The sequence below is a fragment of the Phoenix dactylifera genome, chromosome 4, assembly GCF_051530095.1.
Source record: "Phoenix dactylifera cultivar Ajwa chromosome 4, Ajwa_hap1_PhDact_Kaust_v1.1, whole genome shotgun sequence".
NCBI classification, from domain to species: Eukaryota; Viridiplantae; Streptophyta; class Magnoliopsida; order Arecales; family Arecaceae; genus Phoenix; species Phoenix dactylifera.
Window position 1 is genome coordinate 37119432 of NC_143193.1, and position 21626 is coordinate 37141057.

Sequence of the window (21626 nt, forward strand, 5' to 3'; positions counted from 1 at the left end):
AGAGGAAAAGCCAAAAGCCGAAAAATAAAAAATAAATGTTATCAAAAAATAAAAAAGCGGGCAAAAAATAAAAGGGGTGCAACACGAGGACTTCCCAGGGGGTCACCCATCCTAGTACTACTCTCGCCCAAGCACGCTTAACTGCGGAGTTCTGATGGGATCCGGTGCATTAGTGCTGGTATGATCGCACCCATGACATGCCCTTCGAAACTCCCTTTTATGACAAAGCAGCAGACCTCGACGGCCCGAGACATTCGCGCTGCCGAGGCCGTTCTGGCGTAGGATTCAATGCGCTGTTCCGCTATGCGGCATGGCACCGCGAGTCTCCGGACTCAGTTTATTTTCGAGGGAAAAAAATTATCCGAAGAGGAAAAGCCAAAAGCCAAAAAATTAAAAATAAATGTTATCAAAAAATAAAAAAGCGGGCAAAAAATAAAAGGGGTGCAACACGAGGACTTCCCAGGGGGTCACCCATCCTAGTACTACTCTCGCCCAAGCACGCTTAACTGCGGAGTTCTGATGGGATCCGGTGCATTAGTGCTGGTATGATCGCACCCATGATATGCCCTTCGAAACTCCCTTTTATGACAAAGCAGCAGACCTCGACGGCCCGAGACATTCGCGCTGCCGGGGCCGTTCTGGCGTAGGATTCAACGCGCTGGTCCCGCTATGCGGCATGGCACCGCCAGTCTCCGGACGCAGTTTATTGTCGGGGGAAAAAAATTATCCGAAGAGGAAAAGCCAAAAGCCAAAAAATTAAAAATAAATATTATCAAAAAATAAAAAAGCGGGCAAAAAATAAAAAGGGTGCAACATGAGGACTTCCCAGGGGGTCACCCATCCTAGTACTACTCTCGCCCAAGCACGCTTAACTGCGGAGTTCTGATAGGATCCGGTGCATTAGTGCTGGTATGATCGCACCCAAGACATGCCCTTCGAAACTCCCTTATATGACAAAGTAGCAGACCTCGACGGCCCGAGACATTCGCGCTGCCGGGGCCGTTCTGGCGTAGGATTCAACACGCTGTTCCGCTATGCGGCATGGCACCGCCAGTCTCCGGACTCAGTTTATTTTCGGGGGAAAAAAATTATCCGAAGAGGAAAAGCCAAAAGCCGAAAAATAAAAAATAAATGTTATCAAAAAATAAAAAAGCGGGCAAAAAATAAAAGGGGTGCAACACGAGGACTTCCCAGGGGGTCACCCATCCTAGTACTACTCTCGCCCAAGCACGCTTAACTGCGGAGTTCTGATGGGATCCGGTGCATTAGTGCTGGTATGATCGCACCCATGACATGCCCTTCGAAACTCCCTTTTATGACAAAGCAGCAGACCTCGACGGCCCGAGACATTCGCGCTGCCGGGGCCGTTCTGGCGTAGGATTCAACGCGCTGTTCCGCTATGCGGCATGGCACCGCCAGTCTCCGGACTCAGTTTATTTTCGGGGGGAAAAAATTATCCGAAGAGGAAAAGCCAAAAGCCAAAAAATTAAAAATAAATATTATCAAAAAATAAAAAAGCGGGCAAAAAATAAAAAGGGTGCAACACGAGGACTTCCCAGGGGGTCACCCATCCTAGTACTTCTCTCGCCCAAGCACGCCTAACTGCGGAGTTATGATGGGATCCGGTGCATTAGTGCTGGTATGATCGCACCCATGACATGCCCTTCGAAACTCCCTTTTATGACAAAGCAGCAGACCGCGACGGCCCGAGACATTCGCGCTGCCGGGGCCGTTCTGGCGTAGGATTCAACGCGCTGTTCCGCTATGCGGCATGGCACCGCGAGTCTCCGGACTCAGTTTATTTTCGGGGGAAAAAAATTATCCGAAGAGGAAAAGCCAAAAGCCGAAAAATTAAAAATAAATATTATCAAAAAATAAAAAAGCGGGCAAAAAATAAAAGGGGTGCAACACGAGGACTTCCCAGGGGGTCACCCATCGTAGTACTACTCTCGCCCAAGCACGCTTAACTGCGGAGTTCTGATGGGATCCGGTGCATTAGTGCTGGTATGATCGCACCCATGACATGCCCATCGAAACTCCCTTTTATGACAAAGCAGCAGACGTCGACGGCCCGAGACATTCGCGCCGCCGGGGCCGTTCAGGCGTAGGATTCAACGCGCTATTCCCGCTATGCGGCATGGCACCGCCAGTCTCCGGACTCAGTTTATTTTCGGGGGAAAAAAATTATCCGAAGAGGAAAAGCCAAAAGCCGAAAAATTAAAAATAAATATTATCAAAAAATAAAAAAGTGGAGAAAAAAATAAAAAGGGTGCAACACGAGGACTTCCCAGGGGGTCACCCATCCTAGTACAACTCTCGCCCAAGCACGCTTAACTGCGGAGTTCTGATGGGATCCGGTGCATTAGTGCTGGTATGATCGCACCCATGACATGCCCTTCGAAACTCCCTTTTATGACAAAGCAGCAGACCTCGACGGCCCGAGACATTCGCGCTGCCGGGGCCGTTCTGGCGTAGGATTCAACGCGCTGTTCCGCTATGCGGCATGGCACCGCCAGTCTCCGGACTCAGTTTATTTTCGGGGGAAAAAAATTATCCGAAGAGGAAAAGCCAAAAGCCGAAAAATAAAAAATAAATGTTATCAAAAAATAAAAAAGCGGGCAAAAAATAAAAGGGGTGCAACACGAGGACTTCCCAGGGGGTCACCCATCCTAGTACAACTCTCGCCCAAGCACGCTTAACTGCGGAGTTCTGATGGGATCCGGTGCATTAGTGCTGGTATGATCGCACCCATGACATGCCCTTCGAAACTCCCTTTTATGACAAAGCAGCGGACCTCGACGGCCCGAGACATTCGCGCTGCCGGGGCCGTTCTGGCGTAGGATTCAACGCGCTGTTCCGCTATGCGGCATGGCACCGCCAGTCTCCGGACTCAGTTTATTTTCGGGGGGAAAAAATTATCCGAAGAGGAAAAGCCAAAAGCCAAAAAATTAAAAATAAATATTATCAAAAAATAAAAAAGCGGGCAAAAAATAAAAAGGGTGCAACACGAGGACTTCCCAGGGGGTCACCCATCCTAGTACTTCTCTCGCCCAAGCACGCCTAACTGCGGAGTTATGATGGGATCCGGTGCATTAGTGCTGGTATGATCGCACCCATGACATGCCCTTCGAAACTCCCTTTTATGACAAAGCAGCAGACCGCGACGGCCCGAGACATTCGCGCTGCCGGGGCCGTTCTGGCGTAGGATTCAACGCGCTGTTCCGCTATGCGGCATGGCACCGCGAGTCTCCGGACTCAGTTTATTTTCGGGGAAAAAAAATTATCCGAAGAGGAAAAGCCAAAAGCCGAAAAATTAAAAATAAATATTATCAAAAAATAAAAAAGCGGGCAAAAAATAAAAGGGGTGCAACACGAGGACTTCCCAGGGGGTCACCCATCGTAGTACTACTCTCGCCCAAGCACGCTTAACTGCGGAGTTCTGATGGGATCCGGTGCATTAGTGCTGGTATGATCGCACCCATGACAAGCCCATCGAAACTCCCTTTTATGACAAAGCAGCAGACGTCGACGGCCCGAGACATTCGCGCCGCCGGGGCCGTTCTGGCGTAGGATTCAACGCGCTATTCCCGCTATGCGGCATGGCACCGCCAGTCTCCGGACTCAGTTCATTTTCGGGGGAAAAAAATTATCCGAAGAGGAAAAGCCAAAAGCCGAAAAATTAAAAATAAATATTATCAAAAAATAAAAAAGTGGAGAAAAAAATAAAAAGGGTGCAACACGAGGACTTCCCAGGGGGTCACCCATCCTAGTACAACTCTCGCCCAAGCACGCTTAACTGCGGAGTTCTGATGGGATCCGGTGCATTAGTGCTGGTATGATCGCACCCATGACATGCCCTTCGAAACTCCCTTTTATGACAAAGCAGCAGACCTCGACGGCCCGAGACATTCGCGCTGCCGGGGCCGTTCTGGCGTAGGATTCAACGCGCTGTTCCGCTATGCGGCATGGCACCGCGAGTCTCCGGACTCAGTTTATTTTCGGGGGAAAAAAATTATCCGAAGAGAAAAAGCCAAAAGCCGAAAAATTAAAAATAAATATTATCAAAAAATAAAAAAGCGGGCAAAAAATAAAAGGGGTGCAACACGAGGACTTCCCAGGGGGTCACCCATCCTAGTACTACTCTCGCCCAAGCACGCTTAACTGCGGAGTTCTGATGGGATCCGGTGCATTAGTGCTGGTATGATCGCACCCATGACATGCCCATCGAAACACCCTTTTATGACAAAGCAGCAGACCTCGACGGCCCGAGACATTCGCGCTGCCGAGGCCGTTTTGGCGTAGGATTCAATGCGATGTTCCGCTATGCGGCATGGCACCGCGAGTCTCCGGACTCAGTTTATTTTCGAGGGAAAAAAATTATCCGAAGAGGAAAAGCCAAAAGCCAAAAAATTAAAAATAAATGTTATCAAAAAAGAAAAAAGCGGGCAAAAAATAAAAGGGGTGCAACACGAGGACTTCCCAGGGGGTCACCCATCCTAGTACTACTCTCGCCCAAGCACGCTTAACTGCGGAGTTCTGATGGGTTCCGGTGCATTAGTGCTGGTATGATCGCACCCATGATATGCCCTTCGAAACTCCCTTTTATGACAAAGCAGCAGACCTCGACGGCCCGAGACATTCTCGCTGCCGGGGCCGTTCTGGCGTAGGATTCAACGCGCTGGTCCCGCTATGCGGCATGGCACCGCCAGTCTCCGGATCCAGTTTATTGTCGGGGGAAAAAAATTATCCGAAGAGGAAAAGCCAAAAGCCAAAAAATTAAAAATAAATATTATCAAAAAATAAAAAAGCGGGCAAAAAATAAAAAGGGTGCAACATGAGGACTTCCCAGGGGGTCACCCATCCTAGTACTACTCTCGCCCAAGCACGCTTAACTGCGGAGTTCTGATAGGATCCGGTGCATTAGTGCTGGTATGATCGCACTCAAGACATGCCCTTCGAAACTCCCTTTTATGACAAAGTAGCAGATCTCGACGGCCCGAGACATTCGCGCTGCCGGGGCCGTTCTGGCGTAGGATTCAACACGCTGTTCTGCTATGCGGCATGGCACCGCCAGTCTCCGGACTCAGTTTATTTTCGGGGGAAAAAAATTATCCGAAGAGGAAAAGCCAAAAGCCGAAAAATAAAAAATAAATGTTATCAAAAAATAAAAAAGCGGGCAAAAAATAAAAGGGGTGCAACACGAGGACTTCCCAGGGGGTCACCCATCCTAGTACTACTCTCGCCCAAGCACGCTTAACTGCGGAGTTCTGATGGGATCCGGTGCATTAGTGCTGGTATGATCGCACCCATGACATGCCCTTCGAAACTCCCTTTTATGACAAAGCAGCAGACCTCGACGGCCCGAGACATTCGCGCTGCCGAGGCCGTTCTGGCGTAGGATTCAATGCGCTGTTCCGCTATGCGGCATGGCACCGCGAGTCTCCGGACTCAGTTTATTTTCGAGGGAAAAAAATTATCCGAAGAGGAAAAGCCAAAAGCCAAAAAATTAAAAATAAATGTTATCAAAAAATAAAAAAGCGGGCAAAAAATAAAAGGGGTGCAACACGAGGACTTCCCAGGGGGTCACCCATCCTAGTACTACTCTCGCCCAAGCACGCTTAACTGCGGAGTTCTGATGGGATCCGGTGCATTAGTGCTGGTATGATCGCACCCATGATATGCCCTTCGAAACTCCCTTTTATGACAAAGCAGCAGACCTCGACGGCCCGAGACATTCGCGCTGCCGGGGCCGTTCTGGCGTAGGATTCAACGCGCTGGTCCCGCTATGCGGCATGGCACCGCCAGTCTCCGGACGCAGTTTATTGTCGGGGGAAAAAAATTATCCGAAGAGGAAAAGCCAAAAGCCAAAAAATTAAAAATAAATATTATCAAAAAATAAAAAAGCGGGCAAAAAATAAAAAGGGTGCAACATGAGGACTTCCCAGGGGGTCACCCATCCTAGTACTACTCTCGCCCAAGCACGCTTAACTGCGGAGTTCTGATAGGATCCGGTGCATTAGTGCTGGTATGATCGCACCCAAGACATGCCCTTCGAAACTCCCTTATATGACAAAGTAGCAGACCTCGACGGCCCGAGACATTCGCGCTGCCGGGGCCGTTCTGGCGTAGGATTCAACACGCTGTTCCGCTATGCGGCATGGCACCGCCAGTCTCCGGACTCAGTTTATTTTCGGGGGAAAAAAATTATCCGAAGAGGAAAAGCCAAAAGCCGAAAAATAAAAAATAAATGTTATCAAAAAATAAAAAAGCGGGCAAAAAATAAAAGGGGTGCAACACGAGGACTTCCCAGGGGGTCACCCATCCTAGTACTACTCTCGCCCAAGCACGCTTAACTGCGGAGTTCTGATGGGATCCGGTGCATTAGTGCTGGTATGATCGCACCCATGACATGCCCTTCGAAACTCCCTTTTATGACAAAGCAGCAGACCTCGACGGCCCGAGACATTCGCGCTGCCGGGGCCGTTCTGGCGTAGGATTCAACGCGCTGTTCCGCTATGCGGCATGGCACCGCCAGTCTCCGGACACAGTTTATTTTCGGGGGAAAAAAATTATCCGAAGAGGAAAAGCCAAAAGCCGAAAAATAAAAAATAAATGTTATCAAAAAATAAAAAAGCGGGCAAAAAATAAAAGGGGTGCAACACGAGGACTTCCCAGGGGGTCACCCATCCTAGTACTACTCTCGCCCAAGCACGCTTAACTGCGGAGTTCTGATGGGATCCGGTGCATTAGTGCTGGTATGATCGCACCCATGACATGCCCTTCGAAACTCCCTTTTATGACAAAGCAGCGGACCTCGACGGCCCGAGACATTCGCGCTGCCGGGGCCGTTCTGGCGTAGGATTCAACGCGCTGTTCCGCTATGCGGCATGGCACCGCCAGTCTCCGGACTCAGTTTATTTTCGGGGGGAAAAAATTATCCGAAGAGGAAAAGCCAAAAGCCAAAAAATTAAAAATAAATATTATCAAAAAATAAAAAAGCGGGCAAAAAATAAAAAGGGTGCAACACGAGGACTTCCCAGGGGGTCACCCATCCTAGTACTTCTCTCGCCCAAGCACGCCTAACTGCGGAGTTATGATGGGATCCGGTGCATTAGTGCTGGTATGATCGCACCCATGACATGCCCTTCGAAACTCCCTTTTATGACAAAGCAGCAGACCGCGACGGCCCGAGACATTCGCGCTGCCGGGGCCGTTCTGGCGTAGGATTCAACGCGCTGTTCCGCTATGCGGCATGGCACCGCGAGTCTCCGGACTCAGTTTATTTTCGGGGGAAAAAAATTATCCGAAGAGGAAAAGCCAAAAGCCGAAAAATTAAAAATAAATATTATCAAAAAATAAAAAAGCGGGCAAAAAATAAAAGGGGTGCAACACGAGGACTTCCCAGGGGGTCACCCATCGTAGTACTACTCTCGCCCAAGCACGCTTAACTGCGGAGTTCTGATGGGATCCGGTGCATTAGTGCTGGTATGATCGCACCCATGACATGCCCATCGAAACTCCCTTTTGTGACAAAGCAGCAGACGTCGACGGCCCGAGACATTCGCGCCGCCGGGGCCGTTCTGGCGTAGGATTCAACGCGCTATTCCCGCTATGCGGCATGGCACCGCCAGTCTCCGGACTCAGTTTATTTTCGGGGGAAAAAAATTATCCGAAGAGGAAAAGCCAAAAGCCGAAAAATTAAAAATAAATATTATCAAAAAATAAAAAAGTGGAGAAAAAAATAAAAAGGGTGCAACACGAGGACTTCCCAGGGGGTCACCCATCCTAGTACAACTCTCGCCCAAGCACGCTTAACTGCGGAGTTCTGATGGGATCCGGTGCATTAGTGCTGGTATGATCGCACCCATGACATGCCCTTCGAAACTCCCTTTTATGACAAAGCAGCAGACCTCGACGGCCCGAGACATTCGCGCTGCCGGGGCCGTTCTGGCGTAGGATTCAACGCGCTGTTCCGCTATGCGGCATGGCACCGCGAGTCTCCGGACTCAGTTTATTTTCGGGGGAAAAAAATTATCCGAAGAGAAAAAGCCAAAAGCCGAAAAATTAAAAATAAATATTATCAAAAAATAAAAAAGCGGGCAAAAAATAAAAGGGGTGCAACACGAGGACTTCCCAGGGGGTCACCCATCCTAGTACTACTCTCGCCCAAGCACGCTTAACTGCGGAGTTCTGATGGGATCCGGTGCATTAGTGCTGGTATGATCGCACCCATGACATGCCCATCGAAACACCCTTTTATGACAAAGCAGCAGACCTCGACGGCCCGAGACATTCGCGCTGCCGAGGCCGTTTTGGCGTAGGATTCAATGCGATGTTCCGCTATGCGGCATGGCACCGCGAGTCTCCGGACTCAGTTTATTTTCGAGGGAAAAAAATTATCCGAAGAGGAAAAGCCAAAAGCCAAAAAATTAAAAATAAATGTTATCAAAAAAGAAAAAAGCGGGCAAAAAATAAAAGGGGTGCAACACGAGGACTTCCCAGGGGGTCACCCATCCTAGTACTACTCTCGCCCAAGCACGCTTAACTGCGGAGTTCTGATGGGATCCGGTGCATTAGTGCTGGTATGATCGCACCAATGATATGCCCTTCGAAACTCCCTTTTATGACAAAGCAGCAGACCTCGACGGCCCGAGACATTCGCGCTGCCGGGGCCGTTCTGGCGTAGGATTCAACGCGCTGGTCCCGCTATGCGGCATGGCACCGCCAGTCTCCGGACCCAGTTTATTGTCGGGGGAAAAAAATTATCCGAAGAGGAAAAGCCAAAAGCCAAAAAATTAAAAATAAATATTATCAAAAAATAAAAAAGCGGGCAAAAAATAAAAAGGGTGCAACATGAGGACTTCCCAGGGGGTCACCCATCCTAGTACTACTCTCGCCCAAGCACGCTTAACTGCGGAGTTCTGATAGGATCCGGTGCATTAGTGCTGGTATGATCGCACTCAAGACATGCCCTTCGAAACTCCCTTTTATGACAAAGTAGCAGACCTCGACGGCCCGAGACATTCGCGCTGCCGGGGCCGTTCTGGCGTAGGATTCAACACGCTGTTCCGCTATGCGGCATGGCACCGCCAGTCTCCGGACTCAGTTTATTTTCGGGGGAAAAAAATTATCCGAAGAGGAAAAGCCAAAAGCCGAAAAATAAAAAATAAATGTTATCAAAAAATAAAAAAGCGGGCAAAAAATAAAAGGGGTGCAACACGAGGACTTCCCAGGGGGTCACCCATCCTAGTACTACTCTCGCCCAAGCACGCTTAACTGCGGAGTTCTGATGGGATCCGGTGCATTAGTGCTGGTATGATCGCACCCATGACATGCCCTTCGAAACTCCCTTTTATGACAAAGCAGCAGACCTCGACGGCCCGAGACATTCGCGCTGCCGGGGCCGTTCTGGCGTAGGATTCAACGCGCTGTTCCGCTATGCGGCATGGCACCGCCAGTCTCCGGACTCAGTTTATTTTCGGGGAAAAAAAATTATCCGAAGAGGAAAAGCCAAAAGCCGAAAAATAAAAAATAAATGTTATCAAAAAATAAAAAAGCGGGCAAAAAATAAAAGGGGTGCAACACGAGGACTTCCCAGGAGGTCACCCATCCTAGTACTACTCTCGCCCAAGCACGCTTAACTGCGGAGTTCTGATGGGATCCGGTGCATTAGTGCTGGTATGATCGCACCCATGACATGCCCTTCGAAACTCCCTTTTATAACAAAGCAGCAGACCTCGACGGCCCGAGACATTCGCGCTGCCGGGGCCGTTCTGGCGTAGGATTCAACACGCTGTTCCGCTATGCGGCATGGCACCGCCAGTCTCCGGACTCAGTTTATTTTCGGGGGAAAAAAATTATCCGAAGAGGAAAAGCCAAAAGCCGAAAAATAAAAAATAAATGTTATCAAAAAATAAAAAACCGGGCAAAAAATAAAAGGGGTGCAACACGAGGACTTCCCAGGGGGTCACCCATCCTAGTACTACTCTCGCCCAAGCACGCTTAACTGCGGAGTTCTGATGGGATCCGGTGCATTAGTGCTGGTATGATCGCACCCATGACATGCCCTTCGAAACTCCCTTTTATGACAAAGCAGCAGACCGCGACGGCCCGAGACATTCGCGCTGCCGGGGCCGTTCTGGCATAGGATTCAACGCGCTGTTCCGCTATGCGGCATGGCACCGCCAGTCTCCGGACTCAGTTTATTTTCGGGGGAAAAAAATTATCCGAAGAGGAAAAGCCAAAAGCCGAAAAATTAAAAATAAATATTATCAAAAAATAAAAAAACGGGCAAAAAATAAAAGGGGTGCAACACGAGGACTTCCCAGGGGGTCACCCATCGTAGTACTACTCTCGCCCAAGCACGCTTAACTGCGGAGTTCTGATGGGATCCGGTGCATTAGTGCTGGTATGATCGCACCCATGACATGCCCATCGAAACTCCCTTTTATGACAAAGCAGCAGACGTCGACGGCCCGAGACATTCGCGCCGCCGGGGCCGTTCTGGCGTAGGATTCAACGCGCTATTCCCGCTATGCGGCATGGCACCGCCAGTCTCCGGACTCAGTTTATTTTCGGGGGAAAAAAATTATCCGAAGAGGAAAAGCCAAAAGCCGAAAAATTAAAAATAAATATTATCAAAAAATAAAAAAGTGGAGAAAAAAATAAAAAGGGTGCAACACGAGGACTTCCCAGGGGGTCACCCATCCTAGTACAACTCTCGCCCAAGCACGCTTAACTGCGGAGTTCTGATGGGATCCGGTGCATTAGTGCTGGTATGATCGCACCCATGACATGCCCTTCGAAACTCCCTTTTATGACAAAGCAGCAGACCTCGACGGCCCGAGACATTCGCGCTGCCGGGGCCGTTCTGGCGTAGGATTCAACGCGCTGTTCCGCTATGCGGCATGGCACCGCGAGTCTCCGGACTCAGTTTATTTTCGGGGGAAAAAAATTATCCGAAGAGAAAAAGCCAAAAGCCGAAAAATTAAAAATAAATATTATCAAAAAATAAAAAAGCGGGCAAAAAATAAAAGGGGTGCAACACGAGGACTTCCCAGGGGGTCACCCATCCTAGTACTACTCTCGCCCAAGCACGCTTAACTGCGGAGTTCTGATGGGATCCGGTGCATTAGTGCTGGTATGATCGCACCAATGATATGCCCTTCGAAACTCCCTTTTATGACAAAGCAGCAGACCTCGACGGCCCGAGACATTCGCGCTGCCGGGGCCGTTCTGGCGTAGGATTCAACGCGCTGGTCCCGCTATGCGGCATGGCACCGCCAGTCTCCGGACCCAGTTTATTGTCGGGGGAAAAAAATTATCCGAAGAGGAAAAGCCAAAAGCCAAAAAATTAAAAATAAATATTATCAAAAAATAAAAAAGCGGGCAAAAAATAAAAAGGGTGCAACATGAGGACTTCCCAGGGGGTCACCCATCCTAGTACTACTCTCGCCCAAGCACGCTTAACTGCGGAGTTCTGATAGGATCCGGTGCATTAGTGCTGGTATGATCGCACTCAAGACATGCCCTTCGAAACTCCCTTTTATGACAAAGTAGCAGACCTCGACGGCCCGAGACATTCGCGCTGCCGGGGCCGTTCTGGCGTAGGATTCAACACGCTGTTCCGCTATGCGGCATGGCACCGCCAGTCTCCGGACTCAGTTTATTTTCGGGGGAAAAAAATTATCCGAAGAGGAAAAGCCAAAAGCCGAAAAATAAAAAATAAATGTTATCAAAAAATAAAAAAGCGGGCAAAAAATAAAAGGGGTGCAACACGAGGACTTCCCAGGGGGTCACCCATCCTAGTACTACTCTCGCCCAAGCACGCTTAACTGCGGAGTTCTGATGGGATCCGGTGCATTAGTGCTGGTATGATCGCACCCATGACATGCCCTTCGAAACTCCCTTTTATGACAAAGCAGCAGACCTCGACGGCCCGAGACATTCGCGCTGCCGGGGCCGTTCTGGCGTAGGATTCAACGCGCTGTTCCGCTATGCGGCATGGCACCGCCAGTCTCCGGACTCAGTTTATTTTCGGGGAAAAAAAATTATCCGAAGAGGAAAAGCCAAAAGCCGAAAAATAAAAAATAAATGTTATCAAAAAATAAAAAAGCGGGCAAAAAATAAAAGGGGTGCAACACGAGGACTTCCCAGGAGGTCACCCATCCTAGTACTACTCTCGCCCAAGCACGCTTAACTGCGGAGTTCTGATGGGATCCGGTGCATTAGTGCTGGTATGATCGCACCCATGACATGCCCTTCGAAACTCCCTTTTATAACAAAGCAGCAGACCTCGACGGCCCGAGACATTCGCGCTGCCGGGGCCGTTCTGGCGTAGGATTCAACACGCTGTTCCGCTATGCGGCATGGCACCGCCAGTCTCCGGACTCAGTTTATTTTCGGGGGAAAAAAATTATCCGAAGAGGAAAAGCCAAAAGCCGAAAAATAAAAAATAAATGTTATCAAAAAATAAAAAACCGGGCAAAAAATAAAAGGGGTGCAACACGAGGACTTCCCAGGGGGTCACCCATCCTAGTACTACTCTCGCCCAAGCACGCTTAACTGCGGAGTTCTGATGGGATCCGGTGCATTAGTGCTGGTATGATCGCACCCATGACATGCCCTTCGAAACTCCCTTTTATGACAAAGCAGCAGACCGCGACGGCCCGAGACATTCGCGCTGCCGGGGCCGTTCTGGCATAGGATTCAACGCGCTGTTCCGCTATGCGGCATGGCACCGCCAGTCTCCGGACTCAGTTTATTTTCGGGGGAAAAAAATTATCCGAAGAGGAAAAGCCAAAAGCCGAAAAATTAAAAATAAATATTATCAAAAAATAAAAAAGCGGGCAAAAAATAAAAGGGGTGCAACACGAGGACTTCCCAGGGGGTCACCCATCGTAGTACTACTCTCGCCCAAGCACGCTTAACTGCGGAGTTCTGATGGGATCCGGTGCATTAGTGCTGGTATGATCGCACCCATGACATGCCCATCGAAACTCCCTTTTATGACAAAGCAGCAGACGTCGACGGCCCGAGACATTCGCGCCGCCGGGGCCGTTCTGGCGTAGGATTCAACGCGCTATTCCCGCTATGCGGCATGGCACCGCCAGTCTCCGGACTCAGTTTATTTTCGGGGGAAAAAAATTATCCGAAGAGGAAAAGCCAAAAGCCGAAAAATTAAAAATAAATATTATCAAAAAATAAAAAAGTGGAGAAAAAAATAAAAAGGGTGCAACACGAGGACTTCCCAGGGGGTCACCCATCCTAGTACAACTCTCGCCCAAGCACGCTTAACTGCGGAGTTCTGATGGGATCCGGTGCATTAGTGCTGGTATGATCGCACCCATGACATGCCCTTCGAAACTCCCTTTTATGACAAAGCAGCAGACCTCGACGGCCCGAGACATTCGCGCTGCCGGGGCCGTTCTGGCGTAGGATTCAACGCGCTGTTCCGCTATGCGGCATGGCACCGCGAGTCTCCGGACTCAGTTTATTTTCGGGGGAAAAAAATTATCCGAAGAGAAAAAGCCAAAAGCCGAAAAATTAAAAATAAATATTATCAAAAAATAAAAAAGCGGGCAAAAAATAAAAGGGGTGCAACACGAGGACTTCCCAGGGGGTCACCCATCCTAGTACTACTCTCGCCCAAGCACGCTTAACTGCGGAGTTCTGATGGGATCCGGTGCATTAGTGCTGGTATGATCGCACCCATGACATGCCCATCGAAACACCCTTTTATGACAAAGCAGCAGACCTCGACGGCCCGAGACATTCGCGCTGCCGAGGCCGTTTTGGCGTAGGATTCAATGCGATGTTCCGCTATGCGGCATGGCACCGCGAGTCTCCGGACTCAGTTTATTTTCGAGGGAAAAAAATTATCCGAAGAGGAAAAGCCAAAAGCCAAAAAATTAAAAATAAATGTTATCAAAAAAGAAAAAAGCGGGCAAAAAATAAAAGGGGTGCAACACGAGGACTTCCCAGGGGGTCACCCATCCTAGTACTACTCTCGCCCAAGCACGCTTAACTGCGGAGTTCTGATGGGATCCGGTGCATTAGTGCTGGTATGATCGCACCAATGATATGCCCTTCGAAACTCCCTTTTATGACAAAGCAGCAGACCTCGACGGCCCGAGACATTCGCGCTGCCGGGGCCGTTCTGGCGTAGGATTCAACGCGCTGGTCCCGCTATGCGGCATGGCACCGCCAGTCTCCGGACCCAGTTTATTGTCGGGGGAAAAAAATTATCCGAAGAGGAAAAGCCAAAAGCCAAAAAATTAAAAATAAATATTATCAAAAAATAAAAAAGCGGGCAAAAAATAAAAAGGGTGCAACATGAGGACTTCCCAGGGGGTCACCCATCCTAGTACTACTCTCGCCCAAGCACGCTTAACTGCGGAGTTCTGATAGGATCCGGTGCATTAGTGCTGGTATGATCGCACTCAAGACATGCCCTTCGAAACTCCCTTTTATGACAAAGTAGCAGACCTCGACGGCCCGAGACATTCGCGCTGCCGGGGCCGTTCTGGCGTAGGATTCAACACGCTGTTCCGCTATGCGGCATGGCACCGCCAGTCTCCGGACTCAGTTTATTTTCGGGGGAAAAAAATTATCCGAAGAGGAAAAGCCAAAAGCCGAAAAATAAAAAATAAATGTTATCAAAAAATAAAAAAGCGGGCAAAAAATAAAAGGGGTGCAACACGAGGACTTCCCAGGGGGTCACCCATCCTAGTACTACTCTCGCCCAAGCACGCTTAACTGCGGAGTTCTGATGGGATCCGGTGCATTAGTGCTGGTATGATCGCACCCATGACATGCCCTTCGAAACTCCCTTTTATGACAAAGCAGCAGACCTCGACGGCCCGAGACATTCGCGCTGCCGGGGCCGTTCTGGCGTAGGATTCAACGCGCTGTTCCGCTATGCGGCATGGCACCGCCAGTCTCCGGACTCAGTTTATTTTCGGGGAAAAAAAATTATCCGAAGAGGAAAAGCCAAAAGCCGAAAAATAAAAAATAAATGTTATCAAAAAATAAAAAAGCGGGCAAAAAATAAAAGGGGTGCAACACGAGGACTTCCCAGGAGGTCACCCATCCTAGTACTACTCTCGCCCAAGCACGCTTAACTGCGGAGTTCTGATGGGATCCGGTGCATTAGTGCTGGTATGATCGCACCCATGACATGCCCTTCGAAACTCCCTTTTATAACAAAGCAGCAGACCTCGACGGCCCGAGACATTCGCGCTGCCGGGGCCGTTCTGGCGTAGGATTCAACACGCTGTTCCGCTATGCGGCATGGCACCGCCAGTCTCCGGACTCAGTTTATTTTCGGGGGAAAAAAATTATCCGAAGAGGAAAAGCCAAAAGCCGAAAAATAAAAAATAAATGTTATCAAAAAATAAAAAAGCGGGCAAAAAATAAAAGGGGTGCAACACGAGGACTTCCCAGGGGGTCACCCATCCTAGTACTACTCTCGCCCAAGCACGCTTAACTGCGGAGTTCTGATGGGATCCGGTGCATTAGTGCTGGTATGATCGCACCCATGACATGCCCTTCGAAACTCCCTTTTATGACAAAGCAGCAGACCTCGACGGCCCGAGACATTCGCGCTGCCGGGGCCGTTCTGGCGTAGGATTCAACGCGCTGTTCCGCTATGCGGCATGGCACCGCCAGTCTCCGGACTCAGTTTATTTTCGGGGGAAAAAAATTATCCGAAGAGGAAAAGCCAAAAGCCGAAAAATAAAAAATAAATGTTATCAAAAAATAAAAAAGCGGGCAAAAAATAAAAGGGGTGCAACACGAGGACTTCCCAGGAGGTCACCCATCCTAGTACTACTCTCGCCCAAGCACGCTTAACTGCGGAGTTCTGATGGGATCCGGTACATTAGTGCTGGTATGATCGCACCCATGACATGCCCTTCGAAACTCCCTTTTATAACAAAGCAGCAGACCTCGACGGCCCGAGACATTCGCGCTGCCGGGGCCGTTCTGGCGTAGGATTCAACGCGCTGTTCCGCAATGCGGCATGGCACCGCCAGTCTCCGGACTCAGTTTATTTTCGGGGGAAAAAAATTATCCGAAGAGGAAAAGCCAAAAGCCGAAAAATAAAAAATAAATGTTATCAAAAAATAAAAAAGCGGGCAAAAAATAAAAGGGGTGCAACACGAGGACTTCCCAGGGGGTCACCCATCCTAGTACTACTCTCGCCCAAGCACGCTTAACTGCGGAGTTCTGATGGGATCCGGTGCATTAGTGCTGGTATGATCGCACCCATGACATGCCCTTCGAAACTCCCTTTTATGACAAAGCAGCGGACCTCGACGGCCCGAGACATTCGCGCTGCCGGGGCCGTTCTGGCGTAGGATTCAACGCGCTGTTCCGCTATGCGGCATGGCACCGCCAGTCTCCGGACTCAGTTTATTTTCGGGGGGAAAAAATTATCCGAAGAGGAAAAGCCAAAAGCCAAAAAATTAAAAATAAATATTATCAAAAAATAAAAAAGCGGGCAAAAAATAAAAAGGGTGCAACACGAGGACTTCCCAGGGGGTCACCCATCCTAGTACTTCTCCCGCCCAAGCACGCCTAACTGCGGAGTTATGATGGGATCCGGTGCATTAGTGCTGGTATGATCGCACCCATGACATGCCCTTCGAAACTCCCTTTTATGACAAAGCAGCAGACCGCGACGGCCCGAGACATTCGCGCTGCCGGGGCCGTTCTGGCGTAGGATTCAACGCGCTGTTCCGCTGTGCGGCATGGCACCGCGAGTCTCCGGACTCAGTTTATTTTCGGGGGAAAAAAATTATCCGAAGAGGAAAAGCCAAAAGCCGAAAAATTAAAAATAAATATTATCAAAAAATAAAAAAGCGGGCAAAAAATAAAAGGGGTGCAACACGAGGACTTCCCAGGGGGTCACCCATCGTAGTACTACTCTCGCCCAAGCACGCTTAACTGCGGAGTTCTGATGGGATCCGGTGCATTAGTGCTGGTATGATCGCACCCATGACATGCCCATCGAAACTCCCTTTTATGACAAAGCAGCAGACGTCGACGGCCCGAGACATTCGCGCCGCCGGGGCCGTTCTGGCGTAGGATTCAACGCGCTATTCCCGCTATGCGGCATGGCACCGCCAGTCTCCGGACTCAGTTTATTTTCGGGGGAAAAAAATTATCCGAAGAGGAAAAGCCAAAAGCCGAAAAATTAAAAATAAATATTATCAAAAAATAAAAAAGTGGAGAAAAAAATAAAAAGGGTGCAACACGAGGACTTCCCAGGGGGTCACCCATCCTAGTACAACTCTCGCCCAAGCACGCTTAACTGCGGAGTTCTGATGGGATCCGGTGCATTAGTGCTGGTATGATCGCACCCATGACATGCCCTTCGAAACTCCCTTTTATGACAAAGCAGCAGACCTCGACGGCCCGAGACATTCGCGCTGCCGGGGCCGTTCTGGCGTAGGATTCAACGCGCTGTTCCGCTATGCGGCATGGCACCGCGAGTCTCCGGACTCAGTTTATTTTCGGGGGAAAAAAATTATCCGAAGAGAAAAAGCCAAAAGCCGAAAAATTAAAAATAAATATTATCAAAAAATAAAAAAGCGGGCAAAAAATAAAAGGGGTGCAACACGAGGACTTCCCAGGGGGTCACCCATCCTAGTACTACTCTCGCCCAAGCACGCTTAACTGCGGAGTTCTGATGGGATCCGGTGCATTAGTGCTGGTATGATCGCACCCATGACATGCCCATCGAAACACCCTTTTATGACAAAGCAGCAGACCTCGACGGCCCGAGACATTCGCGCTGCCGAGGCCGTTTTGGCGTAGGATTCAATGCGATGTTCCGCTATGCGGCATGGCACCGCGAGTCTCCGGACTCAGTTTATTTTCGAGGGAAAAAAATTATCCGAAGAGGAAAAGCCAAAAGCCAAAAAATTAAAAATAAATGTTATCAAAAAAGAAAAAAGCGGGCAAAAAATAAAAGGGGTGCAACACGAGGACTTCCCAGGGGGTCACCCATCCTAGTACTACTCTCGCCCAAGCACGCTTAACTGCGGAGTTCTGATGGGATCCGGTGCATTAGTGCTGGTATGATCGCACCAATGATATGCCCTTCGAAACTCCCTTTTATGACAAAGCAGCAGACCTCGACGGCCCGAGACATTCGCGCTGCCGGGGCCGTTCTGGCGTAGGATTCAACGCGCTGGTCCCGCTATGCGGCATGGCACCGCCAGTCTCCGGACCCAGTTTATTGTCGGGGGAAAAAAATTATCCGAAGAGGAAAAGCCAAAAGCCAAAAAATTAAAAATAAATATTATCAAAAAATAAAAAAGCGGGCAAAAAATAAAAAGGGTGCAACATGAGGACTTCCCAGGGGGTCACCCATCCTAGTACTACTCTCGCCCAAGCACGCTTAACTGCGGAGTTCTGATAGGATCCGGTGCATTAGTGCTGGTATGATCGCACTCAAGACATGCCCTTCGAAACTCCCTTTTATGACAAAGTAGCAGACCTCGACGGCCCGAGACATTCGCGCTGCCGGGGCCGTTCTGGCGTAGGATTCAACACGCTGTTCCGCTATGCGGCATGGCACCGCCAGTCTCCGGACTCAGTTTATTTTCGGGGGAAAAAAATTATCCGAAGAGGAAAAGCCAAAAGCCGAAAAATAAAAAATAAATGTTATCAAAAAATAAAAAAGCGGGCAAAAAATAAAAGGGGTGCAACACGAGGACTTCCCAGGGGGTCACCCATCCTAGTACTACTCTCGCCCAAGCACGCTTAACTGCGGAGTTCTGATGGGATCCGGTGCATTAGTGCTGGTATGATCGCACCCATGACATGCCCTTCGAAACTCCCTTTTATGACAAAGCAGCAGACCTCGACGGCCCGAGACATTCGCGCTGCCGGGGCCGTTCTGGCGTAGGATTCAAAGCGCTGTTCCGCTATGCGGCATGGCACCGCCAGTCTCCGGACTCAGTTTATTTTCGGGGGAAAAAAATTATCCGAAGAGGAAAAGCCAAAAGCCGAAAAATAAAAAATAAATGTTATCAAAAAATAAAAAAGCGGGCAAAAAATAAAAGGGGTGCAACACGAGGACTTCCCAGGAGGTCACCCATCCTAGTACTACTCTCGCCCAAGCACGCTTAACTGCGGAGTTCTGATGGGATCCGGTGCATTAGTGCTGGTATGATCGCACCCATGACATGCCCTTCGAAACTCCCTTTTATAACAAAGCAGCAGACCTCGACGGCCCGAGACATTCGCGCTGCCGGGGCCGTTCTGGCGTAGGATTCAACACGCTGTTCCGCTATGCGGCATGGCACCGCCAGTCTCCGGACTCAGTTTATTTTCGGGGGAAAAAAATTATCCGAAGAGGAAAAGCCAAAAGCCGAAAAATAAAAAATAAATGTTATCAAAAAATAAAAAAGCGGGCAAAAAATAAAAGGGGTGCAACACGAGGACTTCCCAGGGGGTCACCCATCCTAGTACTACTCTCGCCCAAGCACGCTTAACTGCGGAGTTCTGATGGGATCCGGTGCATTAGTGCTGGTATGATCGCACCCATGACATGCCCTTCGAAACTCCCTTTTATGACAAAGCAGCAGACCTCGACGGCCCGAGACATTCGCGCTGCCGGGGCCGTTCTGGCGTAGGATTCAACGCGCTGTTCCGCTATGCGGCATGGCACCGCCAGTCTCCGGACTCAGTTTATTTTCGGGGGAAAAAAATTATCCGAAGAGGAAAAGCCAAAAGCCGAAAAATAAAAAATAAATGTTATCAAAAAATAAAAAAGCGGGCAAAAAATAAAAGGGGTGCAACACGAGGACTTCCCAGGAGGTCACCCATCCTAGTACTACTCTCGCCCAAGCACGCTTAACTGCGGAGTTCTGATGGGATCCGGTGCATTAGTGCTGGTATGATCGCACCCATGACATGCCCTTCGAAACTCCCTTTTATAACAAAGCAGCAGACCTCGACGGCCCGAGACATTCGCGCTGCCGGGGCCGTTCTGGCGTAGGATTCAACACGCTGTTCCGCTATGCGGCATGGCACCGCCAGTCTCCGGACTCAGTTTATTTTCGGGGGAAAAAAATTATCCGAAGAGGAAAAGCCAAAAGCCGAAAAATAAAAAATAAATGTTATCAAAAAATAAAAAAGCGGGCAAAAAATAAAAGGGGTGCAACACGAGGACTTCCCAGGGGGTCACCCATCCTAGTACTACTCTCGCCCAAGCACGCTTAACTGTGGAGTTCTGATGGGATCCGGTGCATTAGTGCTGGTATGATCGCACCCATGACATGCCCTTCGAAACTCCCTTTTATGACAAAGCAGCAGACCTCGACGGCCCGAGACATTCACGCTGCCGGGGCCGTTCTGGCGTAGGATTCAACGCGCTGTTCCGCTATGTGGCATGGCACCGCCAGTCTCCAGACTCAGTTTATTTTCGGGGGGAAAAAATTATCCGAAGAGGAAAAGCCAAAAGCCAAAAAATTAAAAATAAATATTATCAAAAAATAAAAAAGCGGGCAAAAAATAAAAAGGGTGCAACACGAGGACTTCCCAGGGGGTCACCCATCCTAGTACTTCTCTCGCCCAAGCACGCCTAACTGCGGAGTTATGATGGGATCCGGTGCATTAGTGCTGGTATGATCGCACCCATGACATGCCCTTCGAAACTCCCTTTTATGACAAAGCAGCAGACCGCGACGGCCCGAGACATTCGCGCTGCCGGGGCCGTTCTGGCGTAGGATTCAACGCGCTGTTCCGCTATGCGTCATGGCACCGCGAGTCTCCGGACTCAGTTTATTTTCGGGGGAAAAAAATTATCCGAAGAGGAAAAGCCAAAAGCCGAAAAATTAAAAATAAATATTATCAAAAAATAAAAAAGCGGGCAAAAAATAAAAGGGGTGCAACACGAGGACTTCCCAGGGGGTCACCCATCGTAGTACTACTCTCGCCCAAGCACGCTTAACTGCGGAGTTCTGATGGGATCCGGTGCATTAGTGCTGGTATGATCGCACCCATGACATGCCCATCGAAACTCCCTTTTATGACAAAGCAGCAGACGTCGACGGCCCGAGATATTCGCGCCGCCGGGGCCGTTCTGGCGTAGGATTCAACGCGCTATTCCCGCTATGCGGCATGGCACCGCCAGTCTCCGGACTCAGTTTATTTTCGGGGGAAAAAAATTATCCGAAGAGGAAAAGCCAAAAGCCGAAAAATTAAAAATAAATATTATCAAAAAATAAAAAAGTGGAGAAAAAAATAAAAAGGGTGCAACACGAGGACTTCCCAGGGGGTCACCCATCCTAGTACAACTCTCGCCCAAGCACGCTTAACTGCGGAGTTCTGATGGGATCCGGTGCATTAGTGCTGGTATGATCGCACCCATGACATGCCCTTCGAAACTCCCTTTTATGACAAAGCAGCAGACCTCGACGGCCCGAGACATTCGCGCTGCCGGGGCCGTTCTGGCGTAGGATTCAACGCGCTGTTCCGCTATGCGGCATGGCACCGCGAGTCTCCGGACTCAGTTTATTTTCGGGGGAAAAAAATTATCCGAAGAGAAAAAGCCAAAAGCCGAAAAATTAAAAATAAATATTATCAAAAAATAAAAAAGCGGGCAAAAAATA

General features: G+C 49.4%; 55 non-coding genes and 4 pseudogenes across 55 annotated transcripts; all 59 read right to left on the minus strand.

The window, feature by feature from the left end:
- Window positions 1-73: 73 nt before the first annotated feature.
- LOC149762316 (5S ribosomal RNA) lies at window positions 74-192 on the minus strand. Its single transcript, XR_016410270.1, has one exon. It is a non-coding gene; the product is annotated as a 5S ribosomal RNA (ribosomal RNA).
- A 246-nt stretch (window positions 193-438) lies between these two features.
- Window positions 439-557, minus strand: LOC149762317 (5S ribosomal RNA). The gene has a single exon (XR_016410271.1). It is a non-coding gene; the product is annotated as a 5S ribosomal RNA (ribosomal RNA).
- A 247-nt stretch (window positions 558-804) lies between these two features.
- LOC149762318 (5S ribosomal RNA) lies at window positions 805-923 on the minus strand. Its single transcript, XR_016407392.1, has one exon. It is a non-coding gene; the product is annotated as a 5S ribosomal RNA (ribosomal RNA).
- A 246-nt stretch (window positions 924-1169) lies between these two features.
- Window positions 1170-1288, minus strand: LOC149762319 (5S ribosomal RNA). Its single transcript, XR_016410272.1, has one exon. It is a non-coding gene; the product is annotated as a 5S ribosomal RNA (ribosomal RNA).
- A 246-nt stretch (window positions 1289-1534) lies between these two features.
- LOC149762320 (5S ribosomal RNA) lies at window positions 1535-1653 on the minus strand (annotated as a pseudogene).
- A 246-nt stretch (window positions 1654-1899) lies between these two features.
- LOC149762321 (5S ribosomal RNA) lies at window positions 1900-2018 on the minus strand. The gene has a single exon (XR_016412767.1). It is a non-coding gene; the product is annotated as a 5S ribosomal RNA (ribosomal RNA).
- A 248-nt stretch (window positions 2019-2266) lies between these two features.
- LOC149762322 (5S ribosomal RNA) lies at window positions 2267-2385 on the minus strand. The gene has a single exon (XR_016401644.1). It is a non-coding gene; the product is annotated as a 5S ribosomal RNA (ribosomal RNA).
- Window positions 2386-2631: 246 nt separating this feature from the next.
- LOC149762323 (5S ribosomal RNA) lies at window positions 2632-2750 on the minus strand. Its single transcript, XR_016401380.1, has one exon. It is a non-coding gene; the product is annotated as a 5S ribosomal RNA (ribosomal RNA).
- Window positions 2751-2996: 246 nt separating this feature from the next.
- LOC149762324 (5S ribosomal RNA) lies at window positions 2997-3115 on the minus strand (annotated as a pseudogene).
- A 246-nt stretch (window positions 3116-3361) lies between these two features.
- LOC149762325 (5S ribosomal RNA) lies at window positions 3362-3480 on the minus strand. The gene has a single exon (XR_016412769.1). It is a non-coding gene; the product is annotated as a 5S ribosomal RNA (ribosomal RNA).
- A 248-nt stretch (window positions 3481-3728) lies between these two features.
- On the minus strand, window positions 3729-3847 carry LOC149762326 (5S ribosomal RNA). Its single transcript, XR_016401645.1, has one exon. It is a non-coding gene; the product is annotated as a 5S ribosomal RNA (ribosomal RNA).
- A 246-nt stretch (window positions 3848-4093) lies between these two features.
- LOC149762327 (5S ribosomal RNA) lies at window positions 4094-4212 on the minus strand. The gene has a single exon (XR_016410273.1). It is a non-coding gene; the product is annotated as a 5S ribosomal RNA (ribosomal RNA).
- Window positions 4213-4458: 246 nt separating this feature from the next.
- Window positions 4459-4577, minus strand: LOC149762328 (5S ribosomal RNA). The gene has a single exon (XR_016402101.1). It is a non-coding gene; the product is annotated as a 5S ribosomal RNA (ribosomal RNA).
- Window positions 4578-4824: 247 nt separating this feature from the next.
- LOC149762329 (5S ribosomal RNA) lies at window positions 4825-4943 on the minus strand. The gene has a single exon (XR_016408675.1). It is a non-coding gene; the product is annotated as a 5S ribosomal RNA (ribosomal RNA).
- Window positions 4944-5189: 246 nt separating this feature from the next.
- Window positions 5190-5308, minus strand: LOC149762330 (5S ribosomal RNA). The gene has a single exon (XR_016410274.1). It is a non-coding gene; the product is annotated as a 5S ribosomal RNA (ribosomal RNA).
- A 246-nt stretch (window positions 5309-5554) lies between these two features.
- Window positions 5555-5673, minus strand: LOC149762331 (5S ribosomal RNA). The gene has a single exon (XR_016410275.1). It is a non-coding gene; the product is annotated as a 5S ribosomal RNA (ribosomal RNA).
- A 247-nt stretch (window positions 5674-5920) lies between these two features.
- On the minus strand, window positions 5921-6039 carry LOC149762332 (5S ribosomal RNA). The gene has a single exon (XR_016407394.1). It is a non-coding gene; the product is annotated as a 5S ribosomal RNA (ribosomal RNA).
- A 246-nt stretch (window positions 6040-6285) lies between these two features.
- LOC149762333 (5S ribosomal RNA) lies at window positions 6286-6404 on the minus strand. The gene has a single exon (XR_016410276.1). It is a non-coding gene; the product is annotated as a 5S ribosomal RNA (ribosomal RNA).
- A 246-nt stretch (window positions 6405-6650) lies between these two features.
- LOC149762334 (5S ribosomal RNA) lies at window positions 6651-6769 on the minus strand. Its single transcript, XR_016410277.1, has one exon. It is a non-coding gene; the product is annotated as a 5S ribosomal RNA (ribosomal RNA).
- A 246-nt stretch (window positions 6770-7015) lies between these two features.
- On the minus strand, window positions 7016-7134 carry LOC149762335 (5S ribosomal RNA; annotated as a pseudogene).
- Window positions 7135-7380: 246 nt separating this feature from the next.
- LOC149762336 (5S ribosomal RNA) lies at window positions 7381-7499 on the minus strand. The gene has a single exon (XR_016412770.1). It is a non-coding gene; the product is annotated as a 5S ribosomal RNA (ribosomal RNA).
- Window positions 7500-7747: 248 nt separating this feature from the next.
- Window positions 7748-7866, minus strand: LOC149762337 (5S ribosomal RNA). Its single transcript, XR_016401646.1, has one exon. It is a non-coding gene; the product is annotated as a 5S ribosomal RNA (ribosomal RNA).
- Window positions 7867-8112: 246 nt separating this feature from the next.
- LOC149762338 (5S ribosomal RNA) lies at window positions 8113-8231 on the minus strand. Its single transcript, XR_016410279.1, has one exon. It is a non-coding gene; the product is annotated as a 5S ribosomal RNA (ribosomal RNA).
- Window positions 8232-8477: 246 nt separating this feature from the next.
- Window positions 8478-8596, minus strand: LOC149762339 (5S ribosomal RNA). The gene has a single exon (XR_016401867.1). It is a non-coding gene; the product is annotated as a 5S ribosomal RNA (ribosomal RNA).
- A 247-nt stretch (window positions 8597-8843) lies between these two features.
- On the minus strand, window positions 8844-8962 carry LOC149762340 (5S ribosomal RNA). The gene has a single exon (XR_016408676.1). It is a non-coding gene; the product is annotated as a 5S ribosomal RNA (ribosomal RNA).
- A 246-nt stretch (window positions 8963-9208) lies between these two features.
- LOC149762341 (5S ribosomal RNA) lies at window positions 9209-9327 on the minus strand. The gene has a single exon (XR_016410280.1). It is a non-coding gene; the product is annotated as a 5S ribosomal RNA (ribosomal RNA).
- A 246-nt stretch (window positions 9328-9573) lies between these two features.
- LOC149762342 (5S ribosomal RNA) lies at window positions 9574-9692 on the minus strand. Its single transcript, XR_016410444.1, has one exon. It is a non-coding gene; the product is annotated as a 5S ribosomal RNA (ribosomal RNA).
- A 246-nt stretch (window positions 9693-9938) lies between these two features.
- On the minus strand, window positions 9939-10057 carry LOC149762343 (5S ribosomal RNA). Its single transcript, XR_016410281.1, has one exon. It is a non-coding gene; the product is annotated as a 5S ribosomal RNA (ribosomal RNA).
- A 246-nt stretch (window positions 10058-10303) lies between these two features.
- On the minus strand, window positions 10304-10422 carry LOC149762344 (5S ribosomal RNA). Its single transcript, XR_016412771.1, has one exon. It is a non-coding gene; the product is annotated as a 5S ribosomal RNA (ribosomal RNA).
- A 248-nt stretch (window positions 10423-10670) lies between these two features.
- Window positions 10671-10789, minus strand: LOC149762345 (5S ribosomal RNA). The gene has a single exon (XR_016401648.1). It is a non-coding gene; the product is annotated as a 5S ribosomal RNA (ribosomal RNA).
- Window positions 10790-11035: 246 nt separating this feature from the next.
- Window positions 11036-11154, minus strand: LOC149762346 (5S ribosomal RNA). Its single transcript, XR_016401868.1, has one exon. It is a non-coding gene; the product is annotated as a 5S ribosomal RNA (ribosomal RNA).
- Window positions 11155-11401: 247 nt separating this feature from the next.
- LOC149762347 (5S ribosomal RNA) lies at window positions 11402-11520 on the minus strand. Its single transcript, XR_016408677.1, has one exon. It is a non-coding gene; the product is annotated as a 5S ribosomal RNA (ribosomal RNA).
- A 246-nt stretch (window positions 11521-11766) lies between these two features.
- Window positions 11767-11885, minus strand: LOC149762348 (5S ribosomal RNA). Its single transcript, XR_016410282.1, has one exon. It is a non-coding gene; the product is annotated as a 5S ribosomal RNA (ribosomal RNA).
- Window positions 11886-12131: 246 nt separating this feature from the next.
- On the minus strand, window positions 12132-12250 carry LOC149762349 (5S ribosomal RNA). Its single transcript, XR_016410455.1, has one exon. It is a non-coding gene; the product is annotated as a 5S ribosomal RNA (ribosomal RNA).
- Window positions 12251-12496: 246 nt separating this feature from the next.
- LOC149762350 (5S ribosomal RNA) lies at window positions 12497-12615 on the minus strand. The gene has a single exon (XR_016410283.1). It is a non-coding gene; the product is annotated as a 5S ribosomal RNA (ribosomal RNA).
- Window positions 12616-12861: 246 nt separating this feature from the next.
- On the minus strand, window positions 12862-12980 carry LOC149762351 (5S ribosomal RNA). Its single transcript, XR_016412772.1, has one exon. It is a non-coding gene; the product is annotated as a 5S ribosomal RNA (ribosomal RNA).
- Window positions 12981-13228: 248 nt separating this feature from the next.
- On the minus strand, window positions 13229-13347 carry LOC149762352 (5S ribosomal RNA). The gene has a single exon (XR_016401649.1). It is a non-coding gene; the product is annotated as a 5S ribosomal RNA (ribosomal RNA).
- Window positions 13348-13593: 246 nt separating this feature from the next.
- On the minus strand, window positions 13594-13712 carry LOC149762353 (5S ribosomal RNA). Its single transcript, XR_016410284.1, has one exon. It is a non-coding gene; the product is annotated as a 5S ribosomal RNA (ribosomal RNA).
- A 246-nt stretch (window positions 13713-13958) lies between these two features.
- Window positions 13959-14077, minus strand: LOC149762354 (5S ribosomal RNA). The gene has a single exon (XR_016401869.1). It is a non-coding gene; the product is annotated as a 5S ribosomal RNA (ribosomal RNA).
- A 247-nt stretch (window positions 14078-14324) lies between these two features.
- Window positions 14325-14443, minus strand: LOC149762355 (5S ribosomal RNA). The gene has a single exon (XR_016408678.1). It is a non-coding gene; the product is annotated as a 5S ribosomal RNA (ribosomal RNA).
- Window positions 14444-14689: 246 nt separating this feature from the next.
- Window positions 14690-14808, minus strand: LOC149762356 (5S ribosomal RNA). Its single transcript, XR_016410285.1, has one exon. It is a non-coding gene; the product is annotated as a 5S ribosomal RNA (ribosomal RNA).
- A 246-nt stretch (window positions 14809-15054) lies between these two features.
- On the minus strand, window positions 15055-15173 carry LOC149762357 (5S ribosomal RNA). Its single transcript, XR_016410466.1, has one exon. It is a non-coding gene; the product is annotated as a 5S ribosomal RNA (ribosomal RNA).
- A 246-nt stretch (window positions 15174-15419) lies between these two features.
- Window positions 15420-15538, minus strand: LOC149762358 (5S ribosomal RNA). Its single transcript, XR_016410286.1, has one exon. It is a non-coding gene; the product is annotated as a 5S ribosomal RNA (ribosomal RNA).
- Window positions 15539-15784: 246 nt separating this feature from the next.
- Window positions 15785-15903, minus strand: LOC149762359 (5S ribosomal RNA). The gene has a single exon (XR_016401004.1). It is a non-coding gene; the product is annotated as a 5S ribosomal RNA (ribosomal RNA).
- A 246-nt stretch (window positions 15904-16149) lies between these two features.
- Window positions 16150-16268, minus strand: LOC149762360 (5S ribosomal RNA). Its single transcript, XR_016410287.1, has one exon. It is a non-coding gene; the product is annotated as a 5S ribosomal RNA (ribosomal RNA).
- Window positions 16269-16514: 246 nt separating this feature from the next.
- On the minus strand, window positions 16515-16633 carry LOC149762361 (5S ribosomal RNA). The gene has a single exon (XR_016408952.1). It is a non-coding gene; the product is annotated as a 5S ribosomal RNA (ribosomal RNA).
- Window positions 16634-16879: 246 nt separating this feature from the next.
- On the minus strand, window positions 16880-16998 carry LOC149762362 (5S ribosomal RNA). Its single transcript, XR_016412773.1, has one exon. It is a non-coding gene; the product is annotated as a 5S ribosomal RNA (ribosomal RNA).
- Window positions 16999-17246: 248 nt separating this feature from the next.
- Window positions 17247-17365, minus strand: LOC149762363 (5S ribosomal RNA). The gene has a single exon (XR_016401650.1). It is a non-coding gene; the product is annotated as a 5S ribosomal RNA (ribosomal RNA).
- A 246-nt stretch (window positions 17366-17611) lies between these two features.
- Window positions 17612-17730, minus strand: LOC149762364 (5S ribosomal RNA). The gene has a single exon (XR_016410288.1). It is a non-coding gene; the product is annotated as a 5S ribosomal RNA (ribosomal RNA).
- Window positions 17731-17976: 246 nt separating this feature from the next.
- Window positions 17977-18095, minus strand: LOC149762365 (5S ribosomal RNA). Its single transcript, XR_016401870.1, has one exon. It is a non-coding gene; the product is annotated as a 5S ribosomal RNA (ribosomal RNA).
- Window positions 18096-18342: 247 nt separating this feature from the next.
- Window positions 18343-18461, minus strand: LOC149762366 (5S ribosomal RNA). The gene has a single exon (XR_016408679.1). It is a non-coding gene; the product is annotated as a 5S ribosomal RNA (ribosomal RNA).
- Window positions 18462-18707: 246 nt separating this feature from the next.
- LOC149762367 (5S ribosomal RNA) lies at window positions 18708-18826 on the minus strand. Its single transcript, XR_016410290.1, has one exon. It is a non-coding gene; the product is annotated as a 5S ribosomal RNA (ribosomal RNA).
- Window positions 18827-19072: 246 nt separating this feature from the next.
- On the minus strand, window positions 19073-19191 carry LOC149762368 (5S ribosomal RNA). Its single transcript, XR_016410478.1, has one exon. It is a non-coding gene; the product is annotated as a 5S ribosomal RNA (ribosomal RNA).
- A 246-nt stretch (window positions 19192-19437) lies between these two features.
- LOC149762369 (5S ribosomal RNA) lies at window positions 19438-19556 on the minus strand. The gene has a single exon (XR_016410291.1). It is a non-coding gene; the product is annotated as a 5S ribosomal RNA (ribosomal RNA).
- Window positions 19557-19802: 246 nt separating this feature from the next.
- Window positions 19803-19921, minus strand: LOC149762370 (5S ribosomal RNA). The gene has a single exon (XR_016410489.1). It is a non-coding gene; the product is annotated as a 5S ribosomal RNA (ribosomal RNA).
- Window positions 19922-20167: 246 nt separating this feature from the next.
- Window positions 20168-20286, minus strand: LOC149762371 (5S ribosomal RNA). The gene has a single exon (XR_016403230.1). It is a non-coding gene; the product is annotated as a 5S ribosomal RNA (ribosomal RNA).
- A 246-nt stretch (window positions 20287-20532) lies between these two features.
- Window positions 20533-20651, minus strand: LOC149762372 (5S ribosomal RNA; annotated as a pseudogene).
- A 246-nt stretch (window positions 20652-20897) lies between these two features.
- On the minus strand, window positions 20898-21016 carry LOC149762373 (5S ribosomal RNA). Its single transcript, XR_016412774.1, has one exon. It is a non-coding gene; the product is annotated as a 5S ribosomal RNA (ribosomal RNA).
- A 248-nt stretch (window positions 21017-21264) lies between these two features.
- Window positions 21265-21383, minus strand: LOC149762374 (5S ribosomal RNA). Its single transcript, XR_016401651.1, has one exon. It is a non-coding gene; the product is annotated as a 5S ribosomal RNA (ribosomal RNA).
- Window positions 21384-21626: the final 243 nt, after the last annotated feature.